Source organism: Bombina bombina, chromosome 5 (assembly GCF_027579735.1).
Source record: "Bombina bombina isolate aBomBom1 chromosome 5, aBomBom1.pri, whole genome shotgun sequence".
Taxonomy (NCBI): domain Eukaryota; kingdom Metazoa; phylum Chordata; class Amphibia; order Anura; family Bombinatoridae; genus Bombina; species Bombina bombina.
In genome coordinates, this window is record NC_069503.1 from 106545807 (window position 1) to 106571712 (window position 25906).

The 25906-nt window shown below is 38.1% G+C and overlaps 1 pseudogene; it reads left to right on the forward strand.

Moving 5' to 3' along the window:
- LOC128660017 (zinc finger protein 850-like) overlaps positions 1-18426 on the forward strand; it is a 283899-nt pseudogene extending 265473 nt beyond the window's left edge.
- Positions 18427-25906: the final 7480 nt, after the last annotated feature.

A 25906-nucleotide genomic window follows, 5' to 3' on the forward strand; every position in this document is an offset into this window, starting at 1 on the left:
TTTTTGTTTTAAATGTACACTTACATTACTATTAAACAAGATATGAGTGGTGCCACTGGGCAAGTGGGCACAGTATACGCTGTGAGCCTGACACAAGAAAGCAGACTGATGTTTCACAGTCCAAAAAGTTTTTATTTTTTAAATATACACTTACACTACTATTACAAGATATGAGTGGTGGCACTGGGCAAGTGGGCACAGTATACGCTGTGAGCCTGACACAAAAAAGCAGACTGATGTTTCACAGTCCAAAAAGTTTTTTATTTTTTTAAATGTACACTTACACTACTATTAAACAAGATATGAGTGGTGGCACTGGGCAAGTGGGCACAGTATACGCTGTGAGGCTGACACAAAAAAGCAGACTGATGTTTCACAGTCCAAAAAGTTTTTTTTTTTTTTTAAATGTACACTTACACTACTATTAAACAAGATCTGAGTGATGCCACTGGGCAAGTGAGCACAGTATACACTGTGAGCCTGACAAAAAAAGCAGACTGATGTTTCACTGTCCAAAAATGTTTTTGTTTTTAAATTTACACTACTGTTACACCAGATATGAGTGGTGGCACTGGGCAAGTGGGCACAGTATACGCTGTGAGCCTGGCACACACGCTGGCAGGCAGGCAGGCAACTGCAATTGGATTACACAAGCAGACTGATGTTTCACAGTCAAAAAAGTTTTTTTTTTTTTTTAAATTTACACTACTGTTACACCAGATATGAGTGGGGGCACTGAGCAAGTGGGCACAGTATGCGCTGTGAGCCTGGCACACACGCTGGCAGGCAAATGCAATTAGATTACACTAGCAGACTGATGTTTCACAGTCGAAAAAGTTTTTTTAAAAAAATTTACACTACTGTTACACCAGATATGAGTGGTGGCACTGAGCAAGTGGGCCTGGCACACACGCTGGCAGGCAACTGCAATTAGATTACACTAGCAGACTGATGTTTCACAGTCAAATGTTTTTTTTTTTATAAATTTACACTACTGTTACACCAGATATGAGTGGTGGCACTGGGCAAGTGGGCCTGGCACACACGCTGGCAGGCAGGCAACTGCAATTAGATTACACAAGCAGACTGTTTCACAGTCAAAAAAGTTTTTTTTTAAAAAATTTACACTACTGTTACACCAGATATGAGTGGTGGCACTGAGCAAGTGGGCCTGGCACACACGCTGGCAGGCAGGCAACTGCAATTAGATTACACTAGCAGACTGATGTTTCACAGTCAAAAAAGTTTTTTTTTTTTTTAAATTTACACTACTGTTACACCAGATATGAGTGGTGGCAAAGGGCAAGTGGGCCTGGCACACAAGCTGGCAGGCAGGCAACTGCAATTAGATTACACTAGCAGACTGATGTTTCACAGTCAAAAAAGTTTTTTTAAAAAAAATTTACACTACTGTTACACCAGATATGAGTGGTGGCAATGGGCAAGTGGGCCTGGCACACACGCTGGCAGGCAGGAAACTGCAATTAGATTACACTAGCAGACTGATGTTTCACAGTCAAAAAAGTTTTTTTTTTTAAATTTACACTACTGTTACACCAGATATGAATGGTGGCACTGGGCAAGTGGGCCTGGCACACATTCTGGCAGGCAACTGCAATTAGATTACACTAGCAGACTGATGTTTCACAGTCAAAGTTTTTTTTTTTTAAATTTACACTACTGTTACACCAGATATGAGTGGTGGCACTGGGCAAGTGGCTTGGCAGGCAGGCAACTGCAATTAGATTGCACAGGGAAAAAAAATGATGTTCTAGCCCTAAAAAGGGCTTTTTGGGGTGCTGTCCTTACAGCAGAGATCAGATGAGTCCTTCAGGACTGTAGTGGACACTAAATACACTAGCCTAGCTATCAATTTCCCTATTAAATCACCAGCAGCTACACTGTCCCTCCTCTCACTAATAATGCAGCTTCCGAATGAATCTAAAATGGCTTTTGTCCAGGAGCTGGGAGGGTCTGGGAGGGAGGGTCTGCTGCTGATTGGCTGGAATGTGTCTGCAGACTGTGACATACAGGGTCAAAGTTTACTCAATGATGACGAATAGGGGGCGGATCGAACATCGCATATGTTCGTCCGCCGTTGCGAACGCGAACAAGCTATGTTTGCAGGGAACTATTCGCCGGCGAACTATTCGCAACATCACTAATTATTTATGTATGCAGTGTCACTATCTTCAACACATCTGTGTTAAAAGCCTGCTTGTTATTTGGATAAATTAGAGTAACCATTCAAATTAACACAGCCACATTGCCAAAGATATTGAACTGAAAACAGTTACTTTAATTTACCCAAATAACAAGCAAGCTTTTAACACAGATGTGTTGAAGATAGTGACACTGGATACATAATATAAGCCTGTCATTAGCTCAAGACCTTAAAGGTATATAATCCTCTGGTTGGTATTAAAGTTTACAAATACCTGTGTTCATTTGAATGGTTACTCTAATTTATCTAAACAACAAGCAGGCTTTTAACAGAGATGTGGTGATTCTGAAGATAATGAAACCACATATACAATATAAGCCTGCCATTAACTCATGACTTTAAAGGGATACAAGCCTCAGGTTGGTATGCAAGTTTACAAACACCCATGTTAAACACATATACCCATAGAAAGATCAACAAGCTTACTTCAATCTCAGTGTTATATGCTGTATAACTTGGAAATAGTTAAATTCCAGTTAGACTCTCACATTAGCTATTTTGTTATTTGTTAAACACAAGAGGATGTTTTAACCTTTTTTCCCATTTTTTTTATTTGTTAATTATTAAAAGTTATATTTTAGTTGCACTAACACACCTACTATGGTTTGATTCCACATTTAGAGTTGAATAAAAACCATAGAACCTTGAGTGCTACTCATACATTTAAAGGGACATTAAACCCAATTTTTTTCTTTCATGATTTAGAAAGAGAATGCAATTTCAATCAACTTTCTAATTAACGTCTATTATCTAATTTGCTTCATTCTCTTGATATTCTTTGTTGAAAAGTATATCTAGATAGGCTCAGAAGCTGCTGATTGGTGGCTGTACATAAATACCTCTTGTGATTGGCTCACACATGTGCATTGCTATTTCTTAAACAAAGGATATCTAAAGAATGACGCAAATTAGATAATAGAAGTAAATTGGAATGTTGTTTAAAATTGTATTCTCTATCTGAATAATGAAAGAAAAAATGTGGGTTTAATGTCCCTTTAACATTGCACAAGCCTTATTTAGCTAATACCCATTATAGCGCTGACAATCATGCTAAAATGCCCCAAAATTGAATATTGTGCTAGTTATTCATGCAAATTTTATATACAGTTTTCATCTACTGTACACTATTTTATTTTATTTTTAAAAAAAAGCATGTTTAATTAGTCACATATGTTTTTGTCACTTAAACAAGTATTATACTTGCCAGGTTTGGTATACAGTTAAAGGGACACTAAACCCAAATATTTTCTTTCATGATTCAAGTAGAGAATACAATTTTAAACAACATTCCAATTTACTTCTATTATCTAATTTGCTTCATTCTTTAGATATCCTTTATTGGAGAAATAGCAATGCACATGGGGAGCCAATCACACAAGGCATCTATGTGCCGCAACCAATCAGCAGCTACTGAGCCTATCTAGATATGCTTTTCAGCAAAGTATGTCAAGAGAATTAAGCAAATGAGATAATAGAAGTAAATTAGAAAGTTGTTTAAAATGGCATTCTCTTTTTAAATCACAAAAGAAAAGATTTGGGTTTCATGTCCCTTTAACTAAGAAATGATGAGCGGGGGGGAGTGGGCCTCTTTGCCCTAAAATGCCCTGGCCTCTTTTTGGTCCCAGTCCGGCCTGTTAGAAGATGCTTAGCCTTAGATACAAGTTAATCACATAGGTAAAAAGTATATTAATATAACCGTGGTGGTTATGCAAAACTAGGGAATGGGTAATAAAGGAATTATCTAGCTTTTAAAATAACAACAATTGTGGTGTTGACTGTCTCTTTAATTAATTTATTGTTTAGTTATTTCATTAAAAAGGATAATTTAATACATAATAATTTACTGCAGTTGGTAAAATGAATGTTTGTAGCAGAACCAAACCATATTTTCAAAATTGAGGAGGTTTGTCCAAAAATACATTTGTGGAGGTTGTTCCTGTTATCCAATGAGCAATAGATTTTTAAGTATCAGCCAATTAGAATCCTGTATTTCCCTCTAGGTTTATAGTTAACTGTAGAGCTTAGGCAAACCATTTTCATTTAATATTAATCTGAAGCTGCTATTTGCTCCAGTAATAAATATCACTCAGCTTATGACCCTGTTGTATCAGTCTAATCACATTTACTGATCTAATCATAAATATCTTGTGATCTGCATATTATTTTATTTCTAATAAGGTTATTTTATAATACATTTCTTATTTCTATTAGCTGCACCTGTTTATCATCAGAACGTTTATTCCACTGATCTAATTATAAATATCTTGTGATCTGCATATTATTTTATTTCTAACTAGGCGATAAGCCTGCCCATAGGGAAGTCTAAGTTTAAAAAATACAAACCCCCAAGCTAAAGTTACAAAAAATATAAAAGTAAAATGACAGAATAAAATAAACAAAGCTATCCAAAATAAAAAAATTAAACCTGAGGGGGGCGGAGCCGGCCAGCGTCTGTGATGGCCGCATAATTTTTAGCTCCGACTAGAGGAGCATATTCCTTGGCAGAAATTGAGGACATCGGCACCCAAATCACCTTCAAATGATGGCGATACTGCACAGGATAACCGGGTGCGCAGACTGAGCACAGTTGGACCCAGATGGGAGTACTAAATACCGGCCGCCTCGATCACGCCGTCAGGTAGGCCGCAAGCCTGAAAACTTTGGAACAGAGTCCCGGATCCACTACTACCCCGTGATAAGTACGGGTAAGCATACTGAAGCCTCTACAGGGTCCGGGCTCCGGGCTAAAACCACACAGCAAAGTCCAGGTCACCCACAACCAAGTTAACTCTTTAGGCCCATAATAAGATCCCACGTGGGCCTGACATGACGCAGCAGCTATGTATTAACCTCCGCTATTGAGCTATCATAAGCAACCCCTCAATAAAAGCAATTAGCGGGGTCATAAAGTGTGATGGGACTATAATTTTATATCCGACAGCATTGATCCCCAGGGGGCTGAGTGGCGAGGGGAGAATACAGGGACCCTGACTATGTGAATGTTTCAGAAGTAATTTTTATTTTACTGCTTCAAACGACAGTACATAGAGACATTTGCAGAAAACACTAATTGATTACAGGACAGAAGTACCCTGCAGAATAGCTCCAGGCTAATCGATCACACTTTTGATGGGGCTTTTTTCCTGTTCCTTTTTCTTTTGCCCTCCCCCTGCAGCCTTTGTGATTTGAAAAAGGATTAAAATCTGTTAGCTGCATAAAATAGACTGTTATACTACTGCTCACATTGCACTGACACCACTGCTGGTAACACATATTGCAATGGCTTCTAAACGCACAGCCAGACCTGACAAATCCACTAAAGGCCTTGCATCAACCAGCTCCAAAATGGACAGCTTTTTAAAGTTATGGAAACCTCTATGTCCACCTCGTGTGAGATGCCAAACACAGAACAGTCTGCATTAGCACCTGATGCAGAATCTCAAGCCCTTCTAACGAAGGCAGACATCCAAAATTTGCCTACAAAGGCAGACTTTGCCTCATTTTTCACCACAGGTGGGCAAACTCATCAAAGATGGTCTATCTGAAGTGAAAAGAGAACTATCTGATCTAGGAGAACGGGTCATGCAAATAGAGGAAGATATGGACCAAAACAACAATGACACAGACATCCAGAATCGCACCCTTCAAGTACATGACGACACGATACGCCAGTTACAAAATCAAGTCAAGGATTTAGACAACAGGGGGAGGCGGCAAAATCTCAGGCTGCGAGGCATCTCTGAGACAGTCTCTACCTCTCAAATTCAACAACATCTACAACAACTGTTCCAGTACATTCTTCAGGAAGAAACTCCAGACATTGCACTAGACAGAGCTCATCGGGCTTTACGCCCAAAGCCACCTGATGATAAACCACCCAGGGACATAATAATAAGGTTCCAAAGCTTCAAAGATAAAGAAAGAATAATGGAGGCTTCCCGTAAACAGCGTCAAATCCTATTTGAAGGGGATACTGTGCAAATCTTTGCGGACTTGAGCACGATCACACTCTCGAAACGCCGGGAGGCGAGATTTCTAACAGGTCATCTACAGGACTTAAAGATTCCATATAGGTGGGGCTTTCCCTTCTGTATTAAGGTTCTACACAATTCCCAAATTATCACATATAGCTCTCCAGATGACCTTGAGCAATTTTGTATGAGCCTGAAAATCCCTCTTCCAACAGTCCTCTCTGCAGAGCCTGCTCCAACACCAAAAGACTCATCAGCTCATCAGGTACCTAAACCTCAGAGACCCCCCTGGATAAGAGTCTCTAGGAAATCAAACAGAGATTCTCGACAGATTGATCCCACTGAGGAAGACCTAACCTGACCTTACTACTTTAAAGAGACTAATCTCTTGGGAACTGGAAGCTGATTGGAGCATACTCCTTGGATTATGCTCAATCCTGGTTAATTATATAGTATCCTTCCCCACAGGAGACTTTGTTATATGTGTCTTCAAATGTCTACTAACAGCGTAGGCCCTCGCCCAATTACCTTAGTCCTAAGCTTATAATGTTAGTCTTTCACCAAATGGAAGTTGCTCCATCATAGTAATTTTCTTATTTTTACTATGATTCACCCCCCCCCATTTGACATACCATTTTAGGTATGGTTACTTGTTAAGTATGTACTATTGTTTATGGTTATTTGATGTTTTTCATGTTTTCTACCTTCTCTCTTCTGCAGTTATCACAGATTTCCGCACCAGGCCATTCTATCCCTCTCTCAACTCTCCCTCTTCTACCTCCCTCCCCCTCGAGACCGGAATCCCAGCTGGAAACGCACAGAGAATTACTCTAGCTCTCAGGTATGTCACTCCACACTCTACACTACATAACAAACCCATATATACCTCACAGGAGACACCCCTAGCAATAAAGAGCCCCCTCCACAGGACACTTAGGAAGATGGTCCATATACAATGTAGTCTATCCGACATTGATACACACGCTGGTAACACACATGGCGACACCTGAACTTTTACTCATTTCTCAAAATGTGAAGGGCCTTAATTCCCCAACCAAGAAATCAATAGCACTCAACTGGTTTCGCAAACATAGAGGAGAGATCATTTTCATACAGGAGACTCACTTATGTAAACAGATGGAACCTAGGTGCGCCTCTAGGCAGTTTCCGACAGGCTATTTTAGCTCAGCCCCCACCAGGAGAAATGGTGTGGGCATATTGTTCAGTGGTAGTGTCCCCTTCCAGCTTACCCAAAAATACACAGACAGTGAAGGCCGATACCTGATACTACTAGGCAAACTTTATAACAGACCTATCACACTGGTGAATATTTATGCTCCAAATTCAGGACAGGTCCGTTTTTTTTAAAAAAGTGATTAAGGTCTTACTGGGTGTAGCGCAAGGAACAGTGATCTTAACAGGAGATAGTAACATAGCTATGGAACCGATTTTAGACTGTTCCAACACTAAGAGTTCAGTCCCCAGAAGCTCACTAAGTGCTATTATAAGGACCCTTCGGGAAGCTACACTATTGGAGAATCCAGCACTCATCACAGAGGTCCTACACCTTCTACTCTAACCCCCAAAAATCCTATTCTAGAATAGACCACATATTTATTGACCAACAGAGCCTACCCCTAGCGAGATCCTCAGAAATTTTACCGACCCCATGGTCAGACCACTCGATGACGACTTTGTCTTTGACTTTATCAGACAAACCATTGACAGAACCTATCTGGCGTCTTGATGAAACCCTTCTCTTACAGCCAGCTATACGGGATAAAATTCTTTACACACTTAAGGACTACTTTAAGCATAACACCAAGTCTAATACCTCCCCTGGCTTGCTATGGGAAGCACACAAAGCGGTAATCAGAGGAGAATTCATGAAACAGAAGGCGATACTTAGGAAGAATTACAACGCAAAATATAACAAATTACTGCACCAACTGAGACACATAGAAAATCTACATATGCAAGCTCCCAGCCACACCCACTACACACTACAGCTAACTAAAACTAGGCGAGAACTAAATGATCTACTCAATAAAGAAGCACAGAGAAAGGCGATTTACTTAAAAAAACTCTACTTTGTGGAGGGCAATAGAGCAGGATCTCTCTTGGCAAGGGCGTTAAAGCTCCGCACGAACAATAATTTCACCCACAAGTTGGCACACCCCTCCGCCCAGGGAGAATACATTTACGATAGTAAGTCAATAGCAAACATATTTAGTGACTACTACAAAAACCTTTATAACATCCCAGAGATGACCCACTCCTTGGATCATGTGGCCATAGACACTTACATACAGGATTCTAACATCCCAAAATTACCAGAACAAATCTCGAGGCTAATGGAGAGTCCTATCACCCCACAGGAGGTTATTCTGGCCATAAAAGAGACACCCTTGCACAAGAGTCCAGGTCCTGATGGCTTCTCGTCACTATACTATAAACAATTTCAAAATATCTTAGTTCCACACCTCACCAAACTCTTTAACTCCCTAGACAAAGAAGGACAATTCTCCCCTAGCCTCTTAGAGGCACACATCTCGGTCCTCCCCAAGCCAGGCAAGTCCCCCACAGAACCAGGTAACTATCGCCCAATTTCCCTACTAAATGGGGATATAAAAATTTATGCCAAGATCCTTGCGAGCCGAATCAATAAGGTACTCACTACACTTATCCATGTTGATCAAGCCGGCTTTGTTCCGCTCAGGGAGGCCAGGGATAATACGATTCGTACCCTCCATTTGGTGGAATACGTGAAAAAACTAAAAATCCCTACGATCCTGGTCTCCACTGATGCGCAAAAGGCCTTTGATAGACTAAATTGGCCCTTTCTACACGGCACCCTAAAACAATTTGGCTTTGGAGAATTGATGATTAAACGCATTTACCACCTATATAATGGTCCTTCAGCTAGAGTACGCACTAATGGGGTCCTTTCACAGAGGTTTAACATATGCAACGGGACGAGGCAGGGTTGTCCCCTCTCCCCCATCCTTTTTGTCCTTACAATGGAGGTATTAGCTAGTCATATTAGGCTAAATCCAAATATCCACGGAATAACCATTGGCCCAAATACACATAAACTCGCTATGTTCGCAGATGACATCTTACTTACCCTCTCTGACCCTGTATCTTCCCTACCCGCACTGACTGTAGAATTCAATAGTTTCAGTAGACTTTCACACTTCCTCATCAACTATTCCAAATCTGAAATCCTAAATATCTCGATGACTCCCTCCAAGTTTATAAGTTTTGCCAAAACATGCCCATTCAAAATACAACATTCCCACCTCAAATATTTGGGGATTACGCTATCCTCTAACCCAACTAAGTGGTTCTCTCTCAATTATCAACCCCTCCTACACTCTATCCAACACTCATTAATATCATGGAAAGACAAACCACTATCATGGTGGGGTAGGGTACAGTCCATCAAAATGACAATTCTACCCAGAATCCTTTATATTCTGCAGGCACTATCGATTGCCCTTCCCAAGTCCTATATACAACAATTACAAAAGGCGGTGAATGCTTTTGTGTGGGGCAGTCTCCGCCCAAGGATATCAAGAGAAACTATGTATAGACCCCTCCGAAGTGGCGGGCTGGGGCTGCCAAACAAACGTTTACTATCAAGCGGTCACCTTGCAAAGAATCATAGATTGGCATTGTAGAAAAGACTCCAAGGCTTGGGTGACAGTTGACTCTCAGCTACTCAGAACCCCTAATCCGGGTCCCCTTTGTTGGCTCCCTGGATCTAAACGAACCCCTGCATGCTCATCCTCTATATTATACAAACATATATTCAATACATGGGACCACCTTATTAGGTCGACTCCGACCCTGTCCACATCCACCTCACCACTTACTCCAATTTTCCCCAATATAGAAATCATGGGAGGGTATGGCTCTCCAAAACATGAAACAGTAGTTAATGAACTCCAAGATTCAGTTCCCATAGCACAGTTACTTTTTCAGGGTAGACTCAGGGCACGAACAGAATTATCGCAGACACTACACGGTGCATTTGCTCCTTGGTTAAGATATGCGCAACTACAACACTTCCTCCAGACAGCACACTATAGGTCAGACCTACTGAGACAGCCAACTTCATTCGAACAAATCTGCCTGACGGGTAGGATCACTAAAGGATCACTGTCACTAGCGAAAACCATGCTACAAAATGCCCAGTCACCTGCGCTTCCTAAATATACAGACAGATGGCACCAGGAATTGAATACAACCCTAGATACTAAACAATGGCTACAAATTTTCCAAAATACGCGCACCTCATCCACTTCCCCCAAAATGATAGAGCTTAATTATAAAGTCCTCATGCGCTGGTATTTAACTCCAAACAGGCTAAACAATATCTATCCTACCTCTTCATCTTTTTGCTGGAGGGGATGTGATGGGCGGGGCACCATGTTGCATATGTGCTGGCCCCCTTCTGGCAGAGCATTGAAACCACTCTGCGGAAGCTGGCTGAGCCAGATTTTTCATTAACCCCACAAATAGTTCTTTTGAACGAGACACCTCCATTACAATGTAAAATTAGGAGAACGCTAATACGGATAGGACTAAATTGCGCAAAAGCCCTTGTTGCTCTACATTGGAAATCTCCCATCACTCCATCTCTAGAAGCTTGGCTAAAAAAAACAGACGAGATACTTTCTTGCGAGGAATATGGATATTATAAAAGGAATAAGTCTGCATTTTATGCAGATTTGAGATTTTACTGGGACTCCATTAGTGAAGCCACTACCACATACAGAAATCACTAAACAGACACAGACAACGACATAACATACACATCCAACCAAGGCTATAAAAAAGCTTCCTCCCCTCTCCCTCCCCTCTCCCTCCCCCCCCCCCTCCTTCTTTCATCCTTTTATTTTCTTATCTGTCTCCTCTTTCCAATTCTATACTAAGTGTTCAGGTTTAAGTTTGTCTATTTGAATTTATTGGTTTGTGAAATTACTGCACATGGAGCCCTCTATACCACCTACTAAGAGCTATGAAGAGGTAAAACTGCAACGACTCCCAGGGGTTAACACAGGGAAAACCAAAAGCCTACTCAAAACATATGGCTCCCCTAGGGGATACGAACTCCTGAACTCTTGCACTAATATGCTTTAGTCTTTTTCTTTCGTAAGAAAAGGAACTCCTGAAAATATGATGTTAGAAATTTTGTCTAAGATACGTATGCCTCATATATGCTGTATCAAGCCGGTGTAGAGATACTCCAATGTTTTTGTTTTTGCTTATGTTCTTTTCTTCAAAATCAATAAAAATTATTTATAAAAAAAAAAAAAAAATTAAACCTAAACTAATATCCCTATAAAAATAAAAATTAGCCCCCAAAATAAAAACACAGCCTAATCTAATTACTAAACTACCAATAGCCCTTAAAAGGGCCATTTGTAGGGCATTGCCCTAAGTTAATTAGCTCTTTTACCTCTAAACCCCCTTCACCCACCAAACTCTCCAAAATAAAAAAACTTCACTACCCATTTCCCCTAAAGGGGCATTAGTATAGGCATTGCTCTTAAACGGCATTTAGCTCTTTTACTGCCCTTAAAAGGGCAATCAGCTTTTTTCAAGCCCAAAAAAAATAAAATGGGTAGTTTAGTTTTTTTTAGTGTTAGGCTTTTTTTATTTTGGGGGGTTAGGGTGGGGGGCTTTTACTGTTAGGGGGGACTTAGTATTTTTAGAGGTAAAAGAGATGTTTAATTTAGGACAATGCCCTACAAAAGGCCTTTTTAAGGGCTATTGATAGTTTAGATTAGGGGGTGTTTTTATTTTGGGGGGCTTTTTATCTTCATAGGTATATTTTTTTAATTTCTTGATAATTTTCTTTATTTTTTTCTGTAATGTTAGACTTTTTTTATTTTTGTAATTTAATGTTAGTTTTTTTATATTTTAATTGTAATTTAGTAGTAATTGGGGTTAATAAAGGGGGGTGTTAGGTTAGGGGGCTTAGTAATTAAATTAGTTATTTGCATTGTTTGGGGGTTGGCAGTTTAGGGGTTAATATATTAGGGTTATTGCGATGTGGGGTTTAAGGGGTTAATGGGTTAATGGGTTAATTAGGTTTATTGTGATGTGGGTGTTTGGCGGTTTAGGGGTTAAAAGGTTAATTAGGTTTATTGCGATGTGGGGGTTTAAGGGTTAATAAGTTAATTAGGTTTATTGCGATGTGGGTGGTTGACGGTTAAGGGGTTAATATTTTAATTATGTTATTTGCAGATTAGGGGTTAATTACTTTATTATTTTGCGATGTGGGGGGTTGCGGTTTAGGTGTTTGTTAATACTTTGTGCGGGAGGTTAGTTTTTTTTTTGTTATACTTGCGTGTGGTTACGTGTTTTCATTTTTATTTCTTGCAGGCGGTTACGTGTTTTTTTTTTTTTTTAATTTATTTTTATTGAGGAAAAAGGATGCATACATTTTATATGAAACTTACAATACAGCAAATAATCATATCATATCTGGCTATAGATGCACAATTATATTGAAAATCCTCTTTTTTGTTTTCGATTCCCCCATGGTTACGTGTTTTTTAGTTATTTTGTGTGGACGGTTGCATGTTTTTTTTCTTTAAAGGGTTTGGGTTTGCCTATACTGCATCCAGGTAGATTCCGAAAATAGCAGGGTGGGTTTGACTACCCTGCCATTTTTCGGAATCCACAGGGCTGCGCCAACATTCCTTTGAGGATGCGTTCCCAACTGGCGACAGACGCATTACAAACGCGATTATAGTAAAGATGAGGTTATTTTATAATACATTTCTTATTTCTATTAGCTGCACCTGTTTATCATCAGAACGTTTATCCCACTGATCTGTGACTGATTCTTGTTGTTAGTAAAGACCTTAGTGAGTGTATTCTGCACCTTCAGCTGCTGCTGTTTATGTCACATGATCAGACTTAAAGGGACAGTGTCCTGTAAAATTGGTTTTCCCTTAAAATAACAAGAAACCCCTAATGTATCTCATTATTTAAATAGAACATATAATTTTCAGCAACTTTCCAACTGACTTCTATTTTGATATTTTCTTTATTCTCCAGGAATCCTTTACTGAGAGGCTTGTATCTGCCACTTATCTGCAGCTACTGCACCATAGGGCATTTTATGATTTGCCACAAAGGTCAGGTCCCCAAGGGAAAAAAAAAAGATTTGATAATAGAAGGAAATTGGAAAGTTGTTTAAATTTTAATCATACAAGTTTAATTGGGACTTTGCTGTCCCTTTAATGTGTTTCTAATGACTTGTTTTACCGGTGTATAAAATAGTATAAAGTGTATGGGAAATTTCACCTTTATGTTTAGTTTTTATGTGAAATAACTGTTTGCTGTTTGTAATTTATTTTCATTATCAAATTGTACACAGCCTTTTAAATGACCTGAGGCAGGGGCTCCTACTTAGCATATGCAGGAGTTCCCATTATATAAAAATATGAGTCTGTTATTGGCTGATAGCTGTCACATGGTACAGGTGCAGAACTACATTTACCAGAAAACAATCTATTGCTCTTTTAAATTCATAGTAAGTTTTATTGCATTGTATTTTTATTATGCACCTTTGGTTTTGTAATTTTATATTTTATGGTCTTTTTAAATGGACTGAATTTGCCAAAAGAACATATCTCATTATATTATCTCTCTATGTAAACACAAATTATTCATTTTCTTAACTCTATCCAAGATTACAATTGAAATTAACATTTTAGTGCCTATCTCTCCCACACACCCTTACAGTGTGATTTAAGATAACTCAGTATTGACCAAGAGACGTTAAAGGACTGGGGGTGGAGCACATGACAAAATGTCTGACAGTGAGAATTAGTAGGAAGTACAATACCAATACTGCAGTATGCAATTTAACTTGTATATAAACAACTGATTTCTTTTAGGAGAAAATATTGTTTCATATAAATGATAGAAAACAAAGATTATAATATATTTGTAAAGTTGTGATATGGCTCCACTTAAATAGATTTTCTACCATTATGTTGTATAGATCTAGGAAGATTCATATTAAAAGGGACAGTCAAGTCCAAAAAAACTTTCATGATTCAAATAGGGCTTGTCATTTTAAACAACTTTCCAATTTATTTTTTCACTAATTTTGCTTTGTTCTCTTGGTATTCTTAGTTGAAAGCTAAACCTATGAGGTTGATATGCTAATTTCTTAGACCTTGAAGGCCACCTCTAATCTAAATGCATTTTGATCGTTTTTCACCACTAGAGGGCATTAGTTAGTAAAATGCAAGTCTGTCAAAAGAAATGATATAAGGGGCAGGCAGTCTGCTGAGGCTTAGATACAAGGTAATTACAGAGGTAAAACATATAATTATAACTGTGTTGTTTATGCAAAACTGGGGAATTGGTATTTAAGGGATTATCTGTCTTTTTAAACAACAAACATTCTGGTTTTGACTGTCCCTTTAAGGGGCAATTATAACACTCACAGAGCTAACTGTACTAAATGCTTGTGGTGAATCAACATCACATATGTAATAACCTAATCAGCTGATGTGTGCCTTTAATTATACCATACGTACAGTTAATCAGAACCATTATTTATTATTATCTGTCTAAACCATTTAATATACTTTTTACAGACACGGCTAGGGCACTGAGAGATATCCGGTATTGATGTAACTGGAGTGAATTACTGAGCACAGACATTGGAGCCTGTTATCAGCATGAACTCATATGGGTTAGGTGAGTAAAATAGATATTATGCTGACTTTAATTACTGGGAAAATCGAATAGATCACTCATTAAACAAATATAAACTATTATATTTATATCTGCATATTTTAAGTACATTTATGTCAGTGATGTTATAAAGATGGAGCAACCCCTATTGGGCTGAGGAGGGTAAAAAATGCAACTCCTCCCTCTGTCCTTTTAGACTTACCCCATCCAACAACTGCCTAAACTCCCCCCCAGACCTGGGTCATTACCCCCACACCTGCAACTGCACCTTCCCCTGCCCTGACCTTGCTCATAGAAAACCCACAACTCCCCTAGTGTTCCCCACCACAGAACCATCACTGATTTGTGTGCTTATTTTTACAGTGAGTATTATGAAACTAATAAAGATTTGGGCTGTTACTATAAATAGAAAAGCCACAGCCAAAAGCTAAAGATTATTATAAGGTCACTGCTTCTTACCCTCTCAAAACATCCCACACTGATTATTAGTCTGTGATGATTAAGACATCATGTTCTCACCCAACTGGTTGTGCATGAGTCGGGCAGGACTGTATGTGCTCATGCTTGTGCAATGCTAAATGAGGATGGTGGATGCCACCTTTCTTGCCCAGAATACAGATGTACTTTTTCTCTGGCTGAGAACATTATCCACACGCACCTTGTTTAATACATGAATCAGAAATATAGGTTACTATGATGTAGTAATGTTTACATTCTATGGCATGCTTTTTAATTTATGATTTACAGATAAATACATTTAAAAATACAAGATGGAAGACATTTTTGAGTATAAAAAAATGTTTTTTTATTGAGATGGATTATATTATAAATGAATAAAGTCTTATTTTTCTTTATTATATTTCTTTTTATGTAGGCAAACATGTCAATAGTTCATATCTATCCTTCACTACAGGAAGCATCAGAATGATACCGCAAACTCCAATAGTCTTAGACACCAATGACTATTCAAAAACATTGGGGATATCACAGCAGATATTTAAAGAAGATGTTGAATTGGCAGGAACTGGGCAGCAATCATTATGTACAGAGAGTAATTTAGTCATCAAACAAGAGGATACGATGTATGACTTATCTAGTGATATTATTATCCCCGAGCATAAAGCACACACATTTACTGAGTTTTTAAAACATATTAAAGAAGGGAAAAGTCTACAGTCTAGCCAAATGATTCAAACAAATGAGAAACCTTTTAAATCTACAGAATGTGAGAGAAGCTTTAGATGGAAGTCTCATCTACTAGAACACCACAAAATTTACACAGGTGAGAAACCACACACATGTACTGAGTGCGGCAAATGTTTTACACAAATGGATCATCTGAAAACTCATAAAAATATTCACATAGGAGAAAAGCCTTTCACATGCACAGACTGTGGAAAAAGTTTTACAGAAAAGAGTAGTCTGAAAAAACATGAAAGGATTCACACAGGAGAAAAGCCGTACACATGTACAGAGTGTGGAAAAAGTTTTACACAAAAGAGTGATCTGAAAAACCATGAAAGGATTCACACAGGGGAAAAGCCTTTCACATGTACAGAGTGTGGAAAAAGTTTTACACAAATTCATTGTCTGAAAACTCATGAAAGGATTCACACAGGAGAAAAGCTGTTCACATGTACAGAATGTGGAAAAAGTTTTACACAAAAGAGTGATCTGAAAAACCATGAAAGGTATCACACAGGAGAAAAGCCTTTCACATGTACAGAGTGTGGAAAAAGTTTTCCACAAAAGAGTGATCTGAAAAAACATGAGAGGATTCACACAGGGGAAAAGCCGTTCACATGTACAGAGTGTGGAAAAAGTTTTACACAAAAGAGTGTTCTGAAAACACATGAAAGGATTCACACAGGGGAAAAGCCTTTCACATGTACAGAGTGTGGCAAAAGTTTTACAGAAAAGCGTTATTTGAAACAGCATGAAAGGATTCACACAGGAGAAGGGCCATACACATGTACAGAGTGTGGAAAAAGTTTTCCACAAAAGAGTAATCTGAAAAAACATGAAAGGATTCACACAGGAGAAAAGCCTTTCACATGTACAGAGTGTGGAAAAGGTTTTCCACAAAAGAGTAATCTGAAAAAACATGAAAGGATTCACACAGGAGAAAGGCCTTTCACATGTACAGAGTGTGGAAAAAGTTTTACAGAAAAGAGTTATCTGAAAAAGCATGAAAGGATTCACACGGGGGAAAAGCCGTTCACATGTACAGAGTGTGGAAAAAGTTTTACAGAAAAGAGTAGTCTGAAAAATCATGAAATGATTCACACAGGGGAAAAGCCGTTCACATGTACAGAGTGCGGAAAAAGTTTTACAGAAAAGAGTAGTCTGAAAAATCATGAAATGATTCACACAGGGGAAAAGCCGTTCACATGTACAGAGTGCGGAAAAGGTTTTACAGAAAAGAGTAGTCTGAAAAATCATGAAATGATTCACACAGGGGAAAAGCCGTTCACATGTACAGAGTGTGGAAAAAGTTTTACACAAAAGAGTGATCTGAAAAAACATGAAAGGATTCACACAGGGGAAAAGCCATTCACATGTACAGAGTGTAGAAAAAGTTTTGCAGAAAAAAGTTATCTGAAAAAGCATGAAAGGATTCACACAGGAGAAAAGCCATACACATGTACAGAGTGTGGAAAAAGTTTTACAGAAAAGAGTAGTCTGAAAACTCATGAAAGGATTCACACAGGGGAAAAGTCATTCAAATGTATTGAGTGTGGAAAAAGTTTTGCACGAATGAGTAATCTGGAAAGACATGAAAGGATTCACACAGGAGAAAAGCTGTTCACATGTACATAGTGTGGAAAAAGTTTTATACAAATTACATTTCTGAAAACTCATGAAAGGATTCACAAGGGAAGAAGCCTTTCACATGTTTAGAACGTGGAAAAAATAATCTTTATATGAATAGACTTAGAAAATTATATAAACAAGAACATCAGTCTCAAATGATTGACATCTGGGAGATATATTTAATGTGCACATCATGTGGATACATCTTTTATTATAGCAATAGATGCTTAGCATTGTACATGTTATATACCAGAGGAATTACTGAGGGAAAACCAATATCAGTAACCGGTACATTTGTGATCATAATCAGTTTAATTTAAATGGCTCCTATAACCTACATGTATACTGGGTATGTAATATGTGTGTCATGTGATCATAATCAGTTTAATTTAAATGGCTACTATAACCTACATGTATACTGGGTATGTAATATGTATGTCATGTTCTGTAACTTGATATTATATATGTTAGATGTTTTCATGTTAGTTAGAAGCCACAAGAACTGATAATAGCACATACTGTATATATAAAGGGGACATTATATGTCTGATAAATCCCTTTGTATCAAGAGCACAAGTGTTAGGTATATTTATACCATTGTGTGCATATATCATGTGATGCTGCTTTTTACTGTATAATGATATTCAATGTTTTTTCATGCAAATAAAAAGTGATTGTAATTCAGACCATGTGTTTTTTGTATAATTAAAAACATAATATCACAGAAGAATTAGGAAAACGTCATCAAAGACAGAAGCTAAATCTGACAGTGAAAGTTAAACGCTGATAATTCAGATAGAGCAGGAATTTTACCCAACTTTCCAATTTACTTCTATTATCTAATTTGCTTTGTTCTTTTGGTATCCTTTGTTATAGAGTAAACCTAGGAGGCTGATATTATATGAGCTTAGGGGTGTGCACGTGTATTTAGCACTATGTGCAGCAGTGTTTGTTACTATGTATAACATTGCTGTAAATGTTCTTGCAAACTCTGCTGTCTGAAGATACGTGCATGCTCCTGAGATAACCTAGGATTACTATTTAACAAAGGATACCAAGAGAACAAAGCACAAATGGTAATATAAGTAGATAGGAAAGTTGTCTGAAATGTCATGTCTATCCAATCCATTTAAGTTTAATTTTGACTTTACTGCCCCTTTAACAGTACATAAAACAATATCAAATTAACCCCCGACCTACACCAACCCAGATTATTAATCACCAGCAAGACTTTATACACAGGCTCTTAAAATCATACTTAAAGGGATAGGAAATTACACTTTCATGATTCAGATAGAATGTGTCATTTTATGACACTTTTAATTTAACTTCTGTTATCAAACTTATGTACTACTGGGAGCTGACTGGTGGCTACATAGATGTGTTTCTTGTCATTGGCTCACCAGAAAAGCTCAGATAGCTCCCAGTAGTATATTGCTGCTCTATAGCTGGCTTTGCAGGAGTTTAAGATGACTAAGGTGTAGACTGCCATTTTAAGTCTTACCTTAGATTAAGCTGCAAATAGCCTCCTGCACCTTTTCTATATCATGCACCAGGAACAATAAAAAAGTTATTTTAAAATGAATAATGGCTGTAAAGCTCAGCCCACTGATGACATCATGATCTGGGCTGCATCTAGGCACTCTGCTGAATAACAATGACAGTCTGTTGAATCCAACTAGTGAGCCTTTTGTGATTGGATGCCATATGCAGCCCAGATCATGATGTCATCAGTGGCCTGAGCTTGGCAGCCATTTCAAAGTGAGTAAACAGCAGATTGAACCCAGCACAACAATCCAATTGGTAAGTCCTCCTGGAGTCACTACCAAAACTCCCAACAAACCTTGAATAAAAAACAATAAAGAGGATATCCAAATATGCCAAAATGTGTTTAATGTAATGTATCAGAACATCACAGAATAAAAAAAACATGACGTTTCGGGGCTTAAGCCCCAAAACGTTGTGTTTTTTTGTATTCTGTGATGTTCTGATACATTACATTAAACACATTTTGGCATATTTGGATATCCTCTTTATTGTTTTTTATTCAAGCCATTTCAAAGTGGTCAGCAACAATATTCATTTTAAAATAATTTTTTTACTGTTCCTGCTGCATGATATAGAAAATGTGCAGGAAGCTATTTGCAGCTTAATCTAAGGTAAGACTTTAAGATGACAAATTGTGTGTAGACTGTCCCTTTAAATACATAGTTATATACAATCAGTGGTACAATAATAAAGTGATCCAACATATTAAACATTATTGCACCTTTATTTCCCTTTAATTAATAACAGATAATAAGTAAAAATTGTATTCTAGATAATCATTATCTTGTTAAAATTGTCACAATGTTATCTTCATTAAACAAGGATTCACAACAAGATAGCACAAAGCTAGATCTGACTAAAGGGACAGTAAACACCTTGAGACTGTAATATAAACTGACTAATTTTTCCTAGGAAAACAACTTTACCATACACTTTCATTGTCTAATAGTATTGTTATATCAGCTGTGTGCCGAGATATTATCTGTGTGTCACAAACGTACAGTAACTAATAATGCAATAAACACATAGAAATAACTTCACTCACTCACTATTTAATGTCTAATAGTATTGTTATATCAGCTGTGTGCCGGGATATTATCCGTGTGTCACAGACGTACAGTGACTAATAATGCAATAAACACATAGAAATAACTTCACTGACTCACTATTTAATGTCTAACAGCTAGATTTAGAGTTTTGTCGGTAACGACCCGCGTAGCTAACGCTGCCTTTTTTTTGGCCGCACCATAAAAATAACTCTGGTATTGAGAGTCCAAAAAAATGCTGCGTTAGGCTCCAAAAAAGGAGCGTAGAGCATTTTTAACGCAGATTCAACTCTCGATACCAGAGTTGCTTACGGACGCGGCCAGCCTCAAAAACGTGCTCGTGCACGATTCCCCCATAGGAAACAATGGGGCTGTTTGAGCTGAAAAAAAACCTAACACCTGCAAAAAAGCCGCGTTCAGCTCCTAACGCAGCCCCATTGTTTCCTATGGGGAAACACTTCCTACGTCTGCACCTAACACTCTAACATGTACCCCGAGTCTAAACACCCCTAACCTTACACTTATTAACCCCTAATCTGCCGCCCCCGCTATCGCTGACCCCTGCATATTTTTTTTAACCCCTAATCTGCCGCTCCGTAAGCCGCCGCTACTTACATTATCCCTATGTACCCCTAATCTGCTGCCCCTAACACCGCCGACCCCTATATTATATTTATTAACCCCTAATCTGCCCCCCACAACGTCGCCGCCAGCTACCTACACTTATTAACCCCTAATCTGCCGAGCGGACCTGAGCGCTACTATAATAAAGTTATTAACCCCTAATCCGCATCACTAACCCTATCATAAATAGTATTAACCCCTAATCTGCCCTCCCTAACATCGCCGACACCTAACTTCAATTATTAACCCCTAATCTGCCGACCGGAGCTCACCGCTATTCTAATAAATGGATTAACCCCTAAAGCTAAGTCTAACACTAACACCCCCCTAAGTTAAATATAATTTTAATCTAACGAAATTAATTAACTCTTATTATATAACTTATTCCTATTTAAAGCTAAATACTTACCTGTAAAATAAACCCTAATATAGCTACAATATAAATTATAATTACATTGTAGCTATTTTAGGATTAATATTTATTTTACAGGCAACTTTGTAATTATTTTAACCAGGTACAATAGCTATTAAATAGTTAAGAACTATTTAATAGCTACCTAGTTAAAATAATTACAAAATTACCTGTAAAATAAATCCTGACCTAAGTTACAATTAAACCTAACACTATACTATCATTAAATTAATTAAATAAAATACCTACAATTACCTACAATTAAACCTAACACTACGCTATCAATAAATAAATTAAATACAATTCCTACAAATAACTACAGTGAAATAAACTAACTAAAGTACAAAAAATAAAAAAGAACTAAGTTACAAAAAATAAAAAAATATTTACAAACATAAGAAAAATCTTACAACAATTTTAAACTAATTACACCTACTCTAAGCCCCCTAATAAAACAACAAAGCCCCCCAAAATAAAAAAATGCCCTACCCTATTCTAAATTAATAAAGTTAGAAGCTCTTTTACCTTACCAGCCCTGAACAGGGCCCTTTGCGGGGCATGCCCCAAGAAATTCAGCTCTTTTGCCTGTAAAAAAAAACATACAATACCCCCCCACATTACAACCCACCACCCACATACCCCTAATCTAACCCAAACCCCCCTTAAATAAACCTAACACTAAGCCCCTGAAGATCATCCTACCTTGTCTTCACCTCACCAGGTATCACCGATCCGTCCTGGCTCCAAAATCTTCATCCAACCCAAGCGAGGGCTGGCGATCCATCATCCGGTGCTGAAGAGGTCCAGAAGAGGCTCCAAAGTCTTCATCCTATCCGGGAAGAAGAGGCGATCCGGACCGGCAACCATCTTCTTCCAAGCGGCATCTTCTATCTTCATCCGATGACGACCGGCTCCATCCTGAAGACCTCCAGCGCGGATCCGTCCTCTTCTTCCGACGACTTCCCGACGAATGACGGTTCCTTTAAGGGACGTCATCCAAGATGGCGTCCCTCGAATTCCGATTGGCTGATAGGATTCTATCAGCCAATCGGAATTAAGGTAGGAAAATTCTGATTGGCTGATGGAATCAGCCAATCAGAATCAAGTTCAATCCGATTGGCTGATCCAATCACCCAATCCGATTGAGCTCGCATTCTATTGTCTTTTCCGATCAGCCAATAGAATGCGAGCTCAATCTGATTGGCTGATTGGATCAGCCAATCGGATTGAACTTGATTCTGATTGGCTGATTCCATCAGCCAATCAGAATTTTCCTACCTTAATTCCGATTGGCTGATAGAATCCTATCAGCCAATCGGAATTCGAGGGACGCCATCTTGGATGACGTCCCTTAAAGGAACCTTCATTCGTCGGGAGTCGCCGGAAGAAGAGGATGGATCCGCGTCGGCTGCTTCAAGATGGACCCGCTCCGCGCCGGATGGAAGAAGATAGAAGATGCCGCTTGTATGAAGATGTTTGCCGGTCCGGATGTCCTCTTCTTGCCGGATAGGAGGAAGACTTTGGAGCCTCTTCTGGACCTCTTCAGCCAACGGATGATGGATCGCCAACCCCCGCTTGGGTTGGATGAAGATTTTGGAGCCAGGACGGATCGGTGATACCTGGTGAGGTGAAGACAAGGTAGGAAGATCTTCAGGGGCTTAGTGTTAGGTTTATTTAAGGGGGGTTTGCGTTAGATTAGGGGTATGTGGGTGGTGGGTTGTAATGTTGGGGGGGGGGGTATTGTATGTTTTTTTTTACAGGCAAAAGAGCTGAATTTCTTGGGGCATGCCCCGCAAAGGGCCCTGTTCAGGGCTGGTAAGGTAAAAGAGCTTTTAACTTTATTAATTTAGAATAGGGTAGGGCATTTTTTTATTTTGGGGGTCTTTGTTATTTTATTAGGGGGCTTAGAGTAGGTGTAATTAGTTTAAAATTGTTGTAATATTTTTCTGATGTTTGTAAATATTTTTTTATTTTTTGTAACTTAGTTCTTTTTTATTTTTTGTACTTTAGTTAGTTTATTTCATTGTAGTTATTTGTAGATATTGTATTTAATTAATTTATTGATAGTGTAGTGTTAGGTTTTATTGTAGGTAATTGTAGGTATTTTATTTAATTAATTTAATGATAGTGTAGTGTTAGGTTTAATTGTTATTTAGGTTAGGATTTATTTTACAGGTAATTTTGTTATTATTTTAACTAGGTAACTATTAAATAGTTCTTAACTATTTAATAGCTATTGTACCTGGTTAAAATAATTACAAAGTTGCCTGTAAAATAAATATTAATCCTAAAATAGCTACAATGTAATTATAATTTATATTGTAGCTATATTAGGATTTATTTTACAGGTAAGTATTTAGCTTTAAATAGGAATAATTTATTTAATGAGTTAATTAATTTCGTTAGATTTAAATTATATTTAACTTAGGGGGGTGTTAGTGTTAGGGTTAGACTTAACTTTAGAGGTTAATCCATTTATTATAGTAGCGGTGAGCTCCGGTCGGCAGATTAGGGGTTAATAATTGAAGTTAGGTGTCGGCGATGTTAGGGAGGGCAGATTAGGGGTTAATACTATTTATTATAGGGTAAGTGAGGCGGATTAGGGGTTAATACATTTATTATAGTAGCAGTGCGGTCCGCTCGGCAGATTAGGGGTTAATCAGTGTAGGCAGGTGGAGGCGACGTTGAGGGGGGCAGATTAGGGGTTAATAAATATAATATAGGGGTCGGCGGTGTTAGGGGCAGCAGATTAAGGGTACATAGGGATAATTTGGCTGGCGGCGCTTTGCGGTCGGCAGATTAGGGGTTAAAAAAAAATTAGAGTGGCGGCGATGTGGGGGGACCTCAGTTTAGGGGTACATAGGTAGTTTATGGGTGTTAGTGTACTTTAGGGTACAGTAGTTAAGAGCTTTATGAACCGGCGTTAGCCCAGAAAGCTCTTAACTCCTGCTTTTTTTCTGCGGCTGGAGTTTTGTCGTTAGAGCTCTAACGCTCACTTCAGAAACGACTCTAAATACCGGAGTTAGGAAGATTGAAAAGATAGGATACGCAATTTACGTAAGGGGATCTGCGGTATGTAAAAGTCGCGGCTGAAAAGTGAGCGTTAGACCCTTTTTTCAGTGACTCCAAATACCGGCGGTAGCCTAAAACCAGCGTTAGGAGCCTCTAACGCTGGTTTTCACGGCTACCGCCAAACTCTAAATCTAGCTGTAATAGTATTGTTCTATAAGCTGTGTGCCGGGATATTATCTGTGTGTAACAGACATACAGTGACTAATAATGCAGTAAACACATAGAAAAAACGTCACTGACTCACTATTTAATGTCTAATAGTATTGTTATATCAGCTGTGTGCCGGGATATTATCTGTGTGTCACAAACGTACAGTGACTAATAATGCAATAACCACATAGAAATAAGTTCACCGACTCACTATTTAATGTCTAATAGTATTGTTATATCAGCTGTGTGCCGGGATATTATCTGTGTGTCACAAACGTACAGTGACTAATAATGCAATAAACACACAGAAATAACTTCACTGACTCACTATTTAATGTCTAATAGTATTGTTATATCAGCTGTGTGCCGGGATATTATCTGTGTGTCACAAACGTACAGTGACTAATAATGCAATAAACACATAGAAATAATGTCACTGACTCACTATTTAATGTCTAATAGTATTGTTATATCAGCTGTGTGCCGGGATATTATCTGTGTCACAAACGTACAGTGACTAATAATGCAATAAACACATAGAAATAATGTCACTGACTCACTATTTAATGTCTAATAGTATTGTTATATCAGCTGTGTGCCAGGATATTATCTGTGTGTCACACACGTACAGTGACTAATAATGCAATAAACACATAGAAATAAGTTCACTGACTCACTATTTAATGTCTAATAGTATTGTTATATCAGCTGTGTGCCGGGATATTATCTGTGTGTCACAAACATACAGTGATTAATAATGCAATAAACACATAGAAATAACTTCACTGACTCACTATTTAATGTCTAATAGTATTGTTATATCAGCTGTGTGCCGGGATATTATCTGTGTGTCACAAACGTACAGTGACTAATAATGCAATAAACACATAGAAATAATGTCACTGACTCACTATTTAATGTCTAATAGTATTGTTATATCAGCTGTGTGCCAGGATATTATCTGTGTGTCACACACGTACAGTGACTAATAATGCAATAAACACATAGAAATAAGTTCACTGACTCACTATTTAATGTCTAATAGTATTGTTATATCAGCTGTGTGCTGGGATATTATCTGTGTGTCACACACGTACAGTGACTAATAATGCAATAAACACATAGAAATAAGTTCACTGACTCACTATTTAATGTCTAATAGTATTGTTATATCAGCTGTGTGCTGGGATATTATCTGTGTGTCACACACGTACAGTGACTAATAATGCAATAAACAAATAGAAATAACTTCACTGACTCACTATTTAATGTCTAATAGTATTGTTATATCAGCTGTGTGCCAGGATATTAT